At 40.7% G+C, this 13,867-nt stretch overlaps 1 protein-coding gene across 2 annotated transcripts in view; it reads left to right on the top strand.

Annotated features, from left to right (window-relative positions):
* PAG1 (phosphoprotein membrane anchor with glycosphingolipid microdomains 1) overlaps nucleotides 1-13,867 on the top strand; it is a 152,718-nt gene that overhangs the window by 29,381 nt on the left and 109,470 nt on the right. The window contains exons 1-2 of one of the 2 annotated variants that reach the window (XM_054498165.2): nucleotides 5,038-5,116; nucleotides 12,247-12,305. The gene's annotated coding sequence lies outside the window, so the exon portion shown is untranslated. Of the gene's footprint in view, nucleotides 1-5,037; nucleotides 5,117-12,246; nucleotides 12,306-13,867 lie in introns of those variants that run through there. The other variant, XM_054498164.2, reaches the window with a different exon arrangement.

Here is a 13,867-nt window from a genome sequence, read left to right as displayed (position 1 = left end):
ATACAAGGAGTTGAGTGTAGTAGGCCGAATAATGGCTCCCCCGCCAATGATGTTCACGTCTTGATTCCCAGAACTAGTGAATCAGGTTCTTTTTTTCTTTTTCTTTTTTAACATAGTAAAAGGGATTTTGCAGAGGTAATTAATTTTAGGAGTTTTTTTTCTTTTCTTTTCTTTTTTTTTTTGAGACAAAGTCTCACTCTGTTGCCCAGGCTGGAGCACAGTGGCACAGTCTCGGCTCACTGCAACCTCTGCCTGCTAGGTTCAAGTAATTCTCATGCCTCAGCCTCCCGAGTAGCTGGGACTACAGGCGTGTGCCACCATGCCTGGCTGATTTTTGTATTTTTAGTAGAGATGAGGTTTCGCTGTGTTGGCCAGGCTGGTCTTGAACTCCTGACCTCAGGTGATCTGCCTGCCTCGGCCTCCCAAAGTGCTGGGATTACAGGCGTGAGCCACCGCACCCGGCCAGGGATTTTGAGATACAGCAATTTCACTCCTCAGCATTTAATCCCAGAGAAATAAAGTCACATTCTCACAAAAACCTGTGTATTAATGCTTATAGCAACCTTATTTGTAATAGTCAAAACTGGAAATAACCCAAATGTCCTTTAATGGATGAGTGGCTAAACAAACCGGTACATCCATATCATGGAATACTACTCCACAATAAAACAAAGGAGCTATTGATATATGCAGCAGCTAGTGTGAATCTCCAGAGAGCCATGCTGTGTGAATAAGCCCAATCCCAAATGGCTACATGGAACATGACTCCATTTATATAACATTCTTTAAATGATAAAATCATACAAATAGAGATGAGATTCACGATTGCTAGGAGTTAAGGATGTGGTAGGGGCAGGAGGGAAGTGGGTAGGGCTACAGAAGGGCAACATGAGTAATACATGGTGATGGAAATGTTCTATATCTTCCCTCTATCAGTGTGTATACCTTAGTTGTAATGTTGTACTATAGTGTTTCAAGAAGTTACCAGTAAGGGAACCTGAGCAGTGGGTACATGAGATCCCTCTTTATTATAAGTAACTGCTTGTGAATCTATAACTATCTAAAATTTTAAAATTTAATTTACAAAATAAAATAACCTTTAAAAATTTCTTGTAGCTACATCAATTTGAAAACACAGTGCTATATCGTATATAAAGAACTTTGCATATCCAAGTTCAGAAAGATGTTAGTATGAAGTTGCCTGTTCTAAAGTCTATTTTTTTTTTATTTGCTTGGGGATTGGGAAGGAAAGCAAGGGATTCTGTTTTATCAATCATATGTGTTAAAAAATAGATAATATTTGTTAACTCCTAAACACCCTGTGAGGTCAGCATTATTGTAAAGAAGAACACACTGAGACGCAGGGAGGTGGAATGATTTGCCCTGATGAGTAGTGAGGCCACATTTGGACTGGACAGTCTGGTCCCAAAGCCTGCATCCTTTCTTAGTGACTATACTCTTTGGCCTATCTGCATAGGCTATGAGTATCCAAGTATCTTTCCGCAGCAGGACACTCACCTCAGACGTTTTAAGCACTTTTCCTAGGTCACAGAGTCATAGCTGTGGGACTGAAATTCAAGACTTTTCCTATCAAAATCCCATCCTACTCCCATCTGGGAGAAGCCATATTCCAAATGGCCCTCAGACCTGATCCTCAAGCATATTTTGTTTGCTCACTTAGTGCTGGGCAGTAGATTATTCTTTTTAAATTTACATTAGCAGTATATATTTAAACATTGTGAGATATATAAAAATCCAGGCTTCTAGCTTCTCAGGAAAAATAAGAAAATCTGCCAACACTGGGTTTACATTCTCAAATTCTCCCAAAGGAGTTAGATATAGGATGTTTACGGACTGCCTCTTTAGATGAGGTTGTTTGCCTCAGTCCTTACCACTACTTACCCAGAGACCACAACCAACCATCAGCTGGTTTTTATTGTGCAACACTGTTGTTTTTCTTAGAGTAGAGGAAATGCCTCTACCCACCTAGCTACCAAATCATGGCTTTTATGTTTTACCTTTTATCTTAATAATTTGGGTGGTTGTATTCTTCCTGATTATAAACTACTTAAAGTTGTATTTCTGAAAATCTCCATTATTAGTGGATTTGCAGTTGTTAAACTTAAGACCCCTATAGAATTGAAGGTGCTGAAATCACTAGTCCATCTACGAAGGCCAGTCACTAAAACGAAATAGGCATACATGAAATAGACTATATCTCCTTCAATATTTCTTAAATTAGAAAATTATGAGTATTGTGCAGTCACTCTGTTCATCATTGCAATTGCTTTAACATTCCTTTCTAAAGACTTTCTAGTAGTTTTGTGGAGATTCAATGAGGTGCTTATAAATTGATTTTGTGCCAGGTGCAGTGGCTCATGCCTGTAATCCCAGCACTTTGGAAGGCCTTGATGGGAGGATCACTTGAGCCCAGGAGTTTGAGACCATCCTGGGCAAGATGGCAAAACTCAACCTCTACAAAAAATTTTAAAAATTATCCGGGCGTGGTGGTATGTGCCTGTAGTCCCAGCTACTCAGGAGGCTGAGGTGGGAGAATCACTTGAATCTGGGAGCTTGAGGCTATAGTGAGCCATGGTCGTGCCACTGTACTCCAGTCTGAGCAACAGAGCGAGACCCTGGCTCAAAAAAAATAAATAAATGAAATAAATTGATTTTGCTTCATGGCATGTGATACCATAATAATAATAATAATAAGTATTTGTTCTGTGTCTGGCTTTCTACGGAAGTATTTTCAGTTCTACAATTCAAGGCCCCTCCACCCCTATTGGTCTTTCTCTTAAGGGGCCCAACTGTGAGTGTCTCTCCTGAGTCTCATATGCTCAGTCTGAAATAGTTGACCAAGTAGGAAATGGAGGTAAAGAATTTCACAGAAGGGGAATTTGCCACGAGGAAAGGGTTAATAAGTTATTCCTGTTGATCGCCTTTGTAGTGCCTAGCACATTATTGTTACAGAGTAGACATCCAGAAGTGAAGTGATTATGTTTGATGCTAAACTCCTAAGTAATTCAATATTGTCTGAGGATAATAGTCCTGCAAATTATATTACAGTCAGAAGTGTTTTTGTTTTTGTTTTTTTCCGATCGAGGAGTAGATGACTGGAGGCTGCCTTGTTTGCGTGAGTGGTGTTGGGATGACCTTCCAGGCTGGGCATGTGATTCCTGAAGAAGTGGCTACCTGTTTGGCTCCCATATTAATGCAGAAATTAGTGTTTGAGCTGATAGGAAGTAAGGGGGGGAAATCAAGGGGTGGAAAGTCTGCTTGGGATGGAATCTGTAGACTCTTCCTGTCTGACCTCTGGTTGCTAATCTATGTTATTGTTACTGGAAGGGGAGGCCTGCGAAGGTTGAGTCCTGGCAAGGGTATCACCAGACCAGGAGATCAGTGACTTCTTAGCTTATAATTCCACTGTAGGTGGAACTCTAGCATTTGCAGGCAAGATGGACGATAAGGAAGTGGGTGAAGGGGTGAAAAATGAAATAAGTGTTGAATAAAGCACCTGTACTCTGGAACCAGACCGTGCGTTTTTAGTTTCTGCCTCACTCTGTCATACTACTGTGTAACCTTGAGCAAATAAGTTATCTCTGAATGCTTCAGTTTCCTCATGTGTAAAATGGGAATAATAATAGTATTTACCTCATCGTGTAAACAGCCAGTAAGTAGCAGCATCTCTGCACTGGACAATTTTTTTTTTTTTTTTTTTTTTTTGTCAATTGCTCTTTTTATTCTGTACCTACAGTGTCATCTAAATAGCCTGTCCCTTAGTGTATGGAGTCAGGAGCCTAAGAAGAAATTTAGGGAAAATAAGGAAGGATATAGGAATAATAATCAAGGATAAAGGATTGCCTGCATTTGAGACCCTTGTCAATGTGTGTTTTCTCCAAAGAAAATGTGTCTCTTTTCCAAAGAAGCATAGATGTGTCTCTTTGGAGAACTTGTTTCCAACCTTAGATGATTTTTCAGATTCAGTCCGTGTGCTAAACTCAAATCTTCTAATTTCCAAAGTACGTCTGTTCATGACTTATAATATGTTAGGAAGGTATTTTGCCCTGGTGAAGAAGGCCTTAGTTCTTACCCCTACTTAACCAAGGGATAGAGAAGAAAAACCTTCAAATTACAATGAAATTGATTGACCTCAATTCTTTTTAGATATTTGTCTACAAAATGTCTTTAGTAATAGGTTTTAATACTTTTGCAGTTGATTTTACTAAACAGATTAAAAGTTTAAGCCCACTTACCTCAATAAACAAGTATATGAAAAGTCACATACAACTAAGTTCTTCAAACCCAGAACCTCTGGCACTGAAGGAGATAAACTAGCAGACACCTTCTATGTATTTTCCTACTTCTGTACCTCAAGACATTTGCTGAATACATTTATAACAATGGCCATGTCGGAAATAATATTTCTGGGTTCATGGATTTTTATTGATCCATTTCATTTACGTGGATTTGATCCCAAATGATGGGATGATGTTCTCTTATGAAGGCCATGCCTTGAGGGAGAGGAGAGTGCTTTTAAGTAAGCCTGTTCCCTTCTGGCTCTCTTTGATAGGGTGGTCTCTCCCAGGGTTTATTTAGGAAGTGATGGAACACAGGTCAGTCTGTCCTTGTCTCTAACCAATCTAAACATTTTGCTTTCAGCAAAATTTACGTATTATTTTCAAACCTTTACTCCACATCTTGCGTTATTGATTTGATTAATCTCTGCTGTTTTTAAGGCATATCTTCTTCAAGACAGCATTTTTCTTTTATAGCCAACAAATTCCTTTCAGATTTCTAAATGCGAAAAAAAAAAAAAAACTTAGTTGTGGACAAAAGTACAGCCAATCTCTTTACACCTGAAGAAATTAATGTTTTTTCCATAAAAGTCACCATATGTTAGGAGGGTGACAATTGGTATTCAAATGTGAGTGAGGAAAAGAACAAAGACTGAGGCAAACAAATATTACCATTATTGCAGTGTTCTCTGCAATCGGTGGGTTGTTATTTATTTACAGTTTTGTTCCTGTAGGCCCACAGAAGAGAAATGCAAGGAGGAGTACTCCTGAAGTAGAAGAGGCTGTAGAAGGTTGGAATAGAGAGCAACAAATCCCAGGTCAGGATATGGAAGGGCTTACAAATCACTTAGCCTGTCTGGGTCCCAAACTTTCTCAGCTGTAAAATGAAGCAGTTGAACTTGATGGTTCTCTAGTTGGTGCCTCTTAGACTTTAGTATACATCCTGTTAAATGTGCAGATTCTGACTCAGTAGGTCTGGAGCGAGGCCCAGGGTTTGCCTTTCTAACGAGTTCCTGGGTGGTGCCAATGCTGCTGGTCTGCAGCTCACACACTGTTTAGCAAGCTCTGCACGATTTCTAAGCTCAAGCTTCCATTAACTCTACGATTCTATGAAAGTGCAGTCAGCTGACATTTTAGAAAAGACAGGAAGGTTTCATGAAACATGCCTACCATGGTATTAACCATTCTCATTCTTCATAATCATCTTCATCAAAAACTCTTTAAGTGCCTAATTATGCATAACAGCTTCCCATGCTTTACAAAAGAACTAAGTATATTTGGTCTTTGCCTTATCAGACTTGACAACCTAAGACAGAGAAGTATGTATAGAGACAGTAATAAATATTGAGGCAGTAGTAAATATTGAGTAATAAATGTTCATCCAGATATAGAACACATTAAAATGAAAAAAAAAGTATGTACTTAGCATGGGCCCTAGGATATTTATTTTCTTACAGCTTGTCTTCCTTTCAAAATCTGAGAAACCAAAGAAGTTGCCCTATAATTTTTACATAAAAGCAAGAGATTTCTCTTTCTATTTTGCAGATAAGGTTTGGAAATGGGAAGGTCAGTTTCTGAGGCTACTTTTAATGTTGTTGTTTGCTTTGTTTGGGCCTCACTGACTTAAAAAGAAATATTTTATCAGCCCTGAATGCCTAACCCTAATTACCATATGCAGGTGCCTTGGCTTGACTTTGTGCTTCTCAGCACTGTGTGTGTACATAGGCTTATTAAATTAACCTCAGCTCCTCCTACCCAAGGACCGCAGGCCCATCTAGTCACCCTCACACCATCCTTGGGAAGCAAAGGAGGCAGAGCTGGACATTGTTATCTCTGAATCATGGGCTGTTAGGTGATGCCAAGAAGGAAACTGGTATGTCCAAAGCCTTGTGATAATTCACATGGGAAGCTTTGGATTTGGTTCTATTTCTTCTGTACACATTTGCATTTGCTGAACTGACCTAAGAAGAACTTGATCTGCCTTGGTGTGGGAAAGGATCAGATAAGAGGTCATTGCTGGCATTTTCTCTTGAAAGCAGAACAGGTTCTGTTCCCGGAGGCCAGGTCACCAATCAACAGAGATTGTGTTCAGGTACCTGTAGTGATGAGCCAGTTTGTTATAACTGTATCACAGGTTAGCAGAGTGATGTCAGGATGGCTCATTTCATTGATTATTGTAACTTAGCAAGAGCTACAAGAATTATCACAGATCTAGAAAACGGTCACATCTAAGCAAGGGTCTCTGTATCAGATATTTACCAATAGTGAGATTAGAGGCCCTTGTTTACACCTTCTCAATTCAAGTAGGCACATATAATATTTAGTAGTGACTATGTGTATGCTCAGAGATGCGGGAATTCGGAGGGAGCTGTGTGTGCCACGCTTTTGGGCTTCAGCTGTGTGTTATCCTGTGTGTGTGTATGAGGAGCCGCTGTGGAATCAGGTGCACTTGGGTTTGAAACTTGGCTCCACCACTCACTGGCTGTGTCACTTCACATTTCTAGGCCTCAGTTTCCCCATCTGTAGGACCAGCGTAACAATAGTATGAATCCTTGTGAGCATTAAGTAAGATGAGGACATATGGAACGTATAGCATGGTGTCTGCAAATAGTACCTGATGATTATTAGTAATCATAGTAAAACTCATATGCGACAGCATCTGAAATCATTTGTCTTTAAAGAAGCTAGAGATTCTAAATTATTTCACATGCAAGTGTTTGTACAGGAGGTTGTGTCTGGGTTCATGAAAATGTCACACTTTTTTTTATTATGAATAAAGCTTTTAAGGAGGCAAAGCCTCCATTAACTAGACTCAACCTCATCTTTCACTCTAATGTCGTGTACAACTGTTTTCTCTTTTTTATAAAATTATAAAGAGGCAAGTCAGTCTACTCATACTAGAAGATACAAAACTCTGACTATTATATAGCAGGAAGCTAAACTTCTAAAAAGCCACAAATGGCAATACTATACATTTTGCATTAGGGTCTTGGAATAGATCTATATGGACACATGGAATTACACAGGCTGAATTGAGGACACTAAGTATCTGATTGCCTTCTCTTCGGCAAACGAGAGTGGAGATAGGTAACTGGTTGCAGGAAGTAAGGAGATGCTCTTTGCCTACAGACAGGGAGGGAAGGCTAACCAACATTTGGAGGGGCAGCATTCTTTGGGAAATTGAATTTTAAGCCTGCTAACCATATCATAAGATTGCAAGGCCTGGCAGAACAAGAGCATGAGGCAGCTGGATAGAAACCCAAGAAACCAAAATGAATGACTTAAAGTGGAGCTGTTTGAAGGGGAAACAGAGCCCCAGGGAATTTCCTAACCTCAGAATGCTAATCACTCGCCCTTTTTTATAGGGTGTCTGTGGCTTCTGGTTGCCTGCAAATTGAGCCAGCATGGTGCAGATGTGACTGGTTTAAGGCTGTTTTTCCCCGAATTTAGTGTGAATCACCTGGGGGTCTTATTAGAATGCAGAGTCTGATTCAGTAGATCTGAGGTAGGGTCTGAGATTCTGCCATTTTTAACAAGACCCCAGATACTGCAGAAACTGCTGGTCTGGGGCCATACTTTAAGTAGCAAGTGTCTAATCCACTCTCTCCTCAACCATTCCATCCTCTGATCACCACCTTCTGTCTTCTATCCCCTGTACCTTAACTCCAACCATTTGTGGCCCACCAGTACTCACCATCCAGTGATCCTACTAATTTTCCTTGTCTGTCACCCCCTCCAGTTCTCCTTTCCTAGTTATCTAGCTTAGATTCCATGATCTTGTGTTATAATTATTCTTTTGCATCCACCCTCAGGTTCTTTGCTGCTCCCTCTTTCCTCATGATCCTCACTGGCAAAACCCCAACCCTGCGTAACACAGCTCTCTCCCCAGGCCACATCTTCACCTACACTGGTGAGTGCGGCTGAAGGAACACACATCACTGTGCTCACAGGTCCCACTTTCATCTCAGTGGGTCCCTGTGCCACTTCACTCTTCCCCTTTTCTGGATCATCTTCTGGTGTCCTGTCCTCAAACCTCAAATACCTCCCTCTCCATCCTCATTCTCAGCTGATAATCTTGCTGCCTTTCCTGGATCTGCCCACATGTCTGCACGTGTGCCCATGCCTGGCCAGTGCTCCCCTCAGTGGGTGTAGAAGTACCAAGCATGCTGTAGCTCTCTGAGGGGTGCCCAAGGTGGGCACATGGAGGGGGCCAGTGGAACCAGCCCCCTCTGACCTGCCTCCCCCCCACCTTCAGGTCTGTGCTTGACCAACATTTTCTCAGTGCTGCCTTTCCTGACTCCCCAACTCAAAGCAGTGCCCACTCTCCAGGCAGTCCCTACCCCCACAGTGCCTCTGTGGTTTTCTTCAGTGATTGTCACAGCTGTGCTGCTAGGTGGTGGGTTTGTTCCCCGCCTCCACTAGAGAGATCCATAGGACAGGGAATTTCATCTTGGTCAATATCGAAACCCCCACCTAGAATAGTGGCTGACAAATGGACATTCTCCTTAAAGAAAGTATTTGGATAGATACTAGCATGGGAGATGTGACTGTGTTTGGACAGAATCAGAAAAAGCCAACTAGGAAGAACTGCATATCCACACATGTATTTAAAAAGCCACTCCCGGTCTTTTTTAATAGACAAGGCTAAGGAAGATCCCTGTTCGGGGATACTTTTGGACCTGAATGTGCTGAATTTACTAGAGATTGTTGAGCCCACGAGGCCCTTTGGGGGTCAGGAGGGGAAAGGACCAACATCAAATTCCGTCTGAGATTCCTGTCCCTTGTCTCATTGGATGCTCTCAGGGAGGTTGGTAGTGTGAGTCAGGATTTAACCACCCGACCCTGCTCTGCACTCCGTAGCATTGTCATCCTCACCTAGGACACTAGCAGAGCTGTAACCAGTTCCATTTTACAGATCTGCAGGCTAAATATGCCTAATTCGCTGTGGTTTGAGGAAAAGAGATATATCATGGCTACGCCTAGGACTCCATGTGGGCCAATCATGATGAAAACAACCACAGGACAAGTTGGCAGTGGAAATGTCCTAAGACTGCACAGAATGAAGTTGATTGCCATGAAAATGTGTTGTGCTGGTCATTCTCAAGGAGTCAGGTGTTCAGTCTACTGAAAGTGAAGGAAAGGCATATCTAGCAATACTTTTTATTTCATTTTGAAGAGTTCTGCTTTTAATAACATTGTTAGCATGCACTAAATCATTGCCTCTCAAGGTTTTGAGCAGCTGTGACGCAGAGGGAAAAGCACAGGGGGGTGTTTTGTGTGTATTGGATGAGATAACTGACCTCATGCAGGGTTGAGAATACAACAGGTGCTTTTTACATGCACCCACTCCCTCATCTATGCCCTTTCCAATGGTCCCCATCCACACTACTGGTTTTCTGCATGATATGAAAGTTAAGATATAAATATGAGAGTATGTGAGTATGTTTTTGTGTTTAAGAGATGCCCTCAGTCTGTTGCCCAGACTGGAGTGTAGTGGCATAACATAGATCACTGCAGCCTCAAAATCCTGGGCTCAAGCAATCCTGTCACCTCAGCCTCCTAAGTAGCTGGGATTATAGGTGTGAGCCGCTATGCTCAAATTATTGTGTTTTAATAAGTCATCATTCATTTTAGACCAGTGATTTTCAACATGGGGATGATTTTGCTCCTAAGGGGATATTTGTTGAAATCTGGAGACATTTTTGTTTGCTACAACTCAGGGTAGGAAATGCTAACCCCTCAAAACAAAGAATTCTCCAGCCCCAAATGTCAGCAAGGCCAGGGTTGAAAGCCCTGTTTTAAAGCATGTATTTTACATTGGTGTGTATAGTTATTTCCTCATTAGACTCTAAATGAGGAAGGAGAGGACTGAGAAGGATGTGACTGGCTGAGGACACAGTGGGACAGGAGGTTGGAACAAGTTGGAGGACCCACCTATCAGGTGCCAGGATTCACCGACTCTTTACAAGCACACTAGTTTCCAGCTTAAAAACAAGTGCTTTATTAGATATACTCACTAGCAAAACCCCAACCCTGCATAACCCAGCTGTCTCCCCACACCACATCTTCACCTACACTGGTGAGTGCAGCTGAAGGGGAGCACACATCTCAGTGGGTCCCTGTGCCGCTAGTCTGTTCACCCTTCTATACTGGTTAGCCTCTAAAGCAAATAGGGTGGCAGAGGCACGGAGGACTCAGGAGGGCAGTGAGGATGATGAGATGACACTGGACAGGCTGGGCACTGTGATGGGGAGATTGTCACAATGCCAGGGGCTTGGGTTTTGTCACAAGGGCTGTGGAGAACAAGCACGGATGGGGACCTCCAGAGCCAAACTGTCCTGCTCTTTTCTGTACTGTATTCACAACCTGTTCATACTCCTCTTATCCTTTGTGTCTCTCTGTATTGTGCTACTTACTTGTAACTTGGGCTTCTGAACTGGGCCTTGTCATCTTTGCCTTTGTGTGCCCCTTGTATGTAGCACAGAGATTTATCAGTAAGTGTTTATTAAACAGATTTGGCAGTGTTTTAGACTCCACTAGCAGCCTCTCAAAATAATTGTTTCTCCACTTTTGAACAGGTACTATTCCCAAATACTTGTTCCCAATGCAATTGTTTGGAGCTTGAAATGCATCCTCCTGGTTTTATAAATGATAGGTTTTCAGACTGGTGGGGAAATTTCCCAGCACCCACAGTGTTGTTGAGCCATAATGCTTAGTAGCTCAGGATGTCGGATTTCCCAGCAAAAGGCCAAGAGAAGAGAGTTTCCATTGCTTTTCTTCGTTGCGTGTGGACTCTTGGCAAATGGGTTCTTTGCCATTCTACTGCCTCTCTTGGCATGGAACCTTCTCTCACCTTCTACTGCACTTTTCTCTTGGTACTCATATTCAGGCGGCTCTTAGACCACATGGGTTAAGAGTCTGGGGGTTCATGTCTTGCTGGCCACTGTGGAGTCTGACACTGGAGCTCATGGAGGAATTACCACCTTGCTTATTGTCAGCTTGACTATTTGGTCTTTCAAATGTTGCTTTGCTTTTCATTTCTTCTAAGAAATAGCTCTTTCTTTTCTTTTAAACTTTACCAAAAAAGAAAAGAGGGGAGAGGAGGCACCAGTTTCCCCCAGTGGATATTTCTCCTGAGAAAATTCAGTCTTGTTATTAGGTTCATTCTTTAACTACCCATGCTTTTTACTTCCACTTAGCATATTTTCAGATGTCTACTTAGATGCACAGTTCTACAAAAACAGAATTTTCGATTTGAGATTACATTCCTCAAACTCAAATCACACTTATTCTTGGAGAAGTGATCTTTATAAGTGATAGTTTTATTTTTAAGCATAAGAAGCCATGTTAACAAAAATACAGCATATTTCAAGATGAAGACATTAAATAATATAGCTAAATATAACAATTATCACATGTCTCTATACAATTTTGTTTCACCTTTTTTTTTTTTTTTTTTTTTTGCTGAAAAGACTTTCATCTTCTTGAGGCATACAACCAGTTTTGTTTTTGCTTAATCCATGTACATTGCCCATGGGCTCTAGGGGTCTGTGTTTGAGGTGTGCAGGTGCAGTGCTGATGATGACTCCTAGTTACTGTTATCATTGGTGGGATTGAGTTAGAAGGCAGCAATGATTAAAACGAAGTATGGACATAATTTATTACTACATGCGATTAATACCATCATTTTTACTTTTCTACATGTATAAAATTAGGGATAACATATAGGTCTGGATATTTCAAGAGCAAGTTTTAGCTTTTGCTTTTTAACATTCTTTTATTATAGTATTAAAACAGTAAAAGCTAATTAAATAATCCTTTTTCAGTTGCTTACTGTTGACCAAATCTTAAATAAGTAAGTAACAAGATGATCATTTTACTCTTAATTGTTGCAGTTTTAATCCAGTTCAGAATTTTGAAATTGTTTTCTCTTGTGTTTCTTTTCCAGAAAACACGAGGTTTTTCTCCTATTTCGGCAGCTGGCCACAACTTCATTGCTGGGAAAAGGTGATTTCAAAGTATTTATTTATCTGGTTTATTCTACATTATTACTCATTCAAACTGGCTTTTAGTTTAACTTTGCATGCATCAGTTGTTGATTTAAAGACTGTTGGGTTAAGTCTGCAGACACACAGCTTCTAAGCTGAAAAACGTCCAGGGAATGAGCTAGTCTGATTTGAATTTAGCAACTTAGGTCTTCTGCGATGGAAATCAAGACGCCAGTGGGTATACTTCCTACAACATGATGTTTCCCTTTGATTGGTGGTAAGCCCAACCATGGCTTAGCTTTGTAAAGCCTCTGTGAAGTTGGGCTAAATGCCTACTCTCTCTCAATCTCTTTCCTCATCTTTGAGACAGGGATAATAATCGGGTAGTCTCATGGGCTTGATAGAGAGATTAAAAGGATACACAGTGCTCACTGCCACCACCACCAAAAATATATGAGGCTGTGTTTTTGGTTATCATTATTCATGGTATTAATAATCTCATTTTGTGCTGATGATAAAGTTATGTTAATAATTCCTTAATGACCTTGGGTCATCTTCTGTGAACAGACCAAATGCAGGAAAAACATTCAGACTAAATGAACAGGTTAACACAAAGACATTCTGTCTTTTATTTTAGGAATTCATTTACTACAATGGTTATCAGTTTTTATAATGAATCCTGGACTTCGAAGCACTATGTCCACCCATCTGAAAGATTTATTTTACAAACCTCAAGTGTTATGGCCTGCCTGACTCATATTCATTTTAAATCATTATCCAATGCCTGTATGGCCTGGAAAGGAATTCATCTGGTCTAAGTTTTCCCAATCTCTTCACCAAAGGAACCTTGTAAAATAGGCCACTGTCTTTTAATTAAATCTTTGCTTCAACTTACTGAGAAATTCCTTCTCTTGCCAGAGTAACCCTTTCCTCTTAGGAGAGCAGGGAGTTATTTCAGGGTTATTTTGGTTCCCCTCTGAGACCACAGTCTTTCTAAATATAACCGCAGATCCTGAAAATCAGCCTGCCTGTTGTTAGTTAACTTAGGCTAAAGAATCAGTGCATTAAGACCTTTGATTATCCACACTGTAAAAACGCCTTCCTCTGATCTCCTAATATTTGACAAGAATCTTGATTCAGGGATTAGACATTTTCTTTAATGCATTTCCATTTCCACTAGAGCTGCTCGCCTTACACACATTATTATGGCCTGAAATGTAGAGCATTTTCCAGTTGGGGGTAATTAAGATTTAACTCAAGAGTCTATATACTTTAGAATAGGCATCACATGCTTCTGTAGTAGAATCACATTCCTCCCAATTTCTGGAAAGCGTTGTGTGGTACTTTTTTTTTACATGGCTGACTTGTTGAGTTTTACTCCATCTGACCCTCCTATAGAAGCTAAGCTTGAGGGCAACGTTTGTATCTTATTTTAGTACCTACAACATCTAATAAATGCCTGGAGCATAGTAACACACAGTGGATGCTCTAATTTCTGTAAATGAATATATCTCTGACAGTGTAATAAAGAAGATAGAATTCATGAAAAGTAATTTATCTCAAGCTGTGCTTTTTTTCTGA

The sequence above is a fragment of the Pongo pygmaeus genome, chromosome 7 (genome assembly GCF_028885625.2).
Source record: "Pongo pygmaeus isolate AG05252 chromosome 7, NHGRI_mPonPyg2-v2.0_pri, whole genome shotgun sequence".
In the NCBI taxonomy this organism is placed as follows: domain Eukaryota; kingdom Metazoa; phylum Chordata; class Mammalia; order Primates; family Hominidae; genus Pongo; species Pongo pygmaeus.
This window is presented reverse-complemented; position numbering and strand designations above follow the sequence as displayed.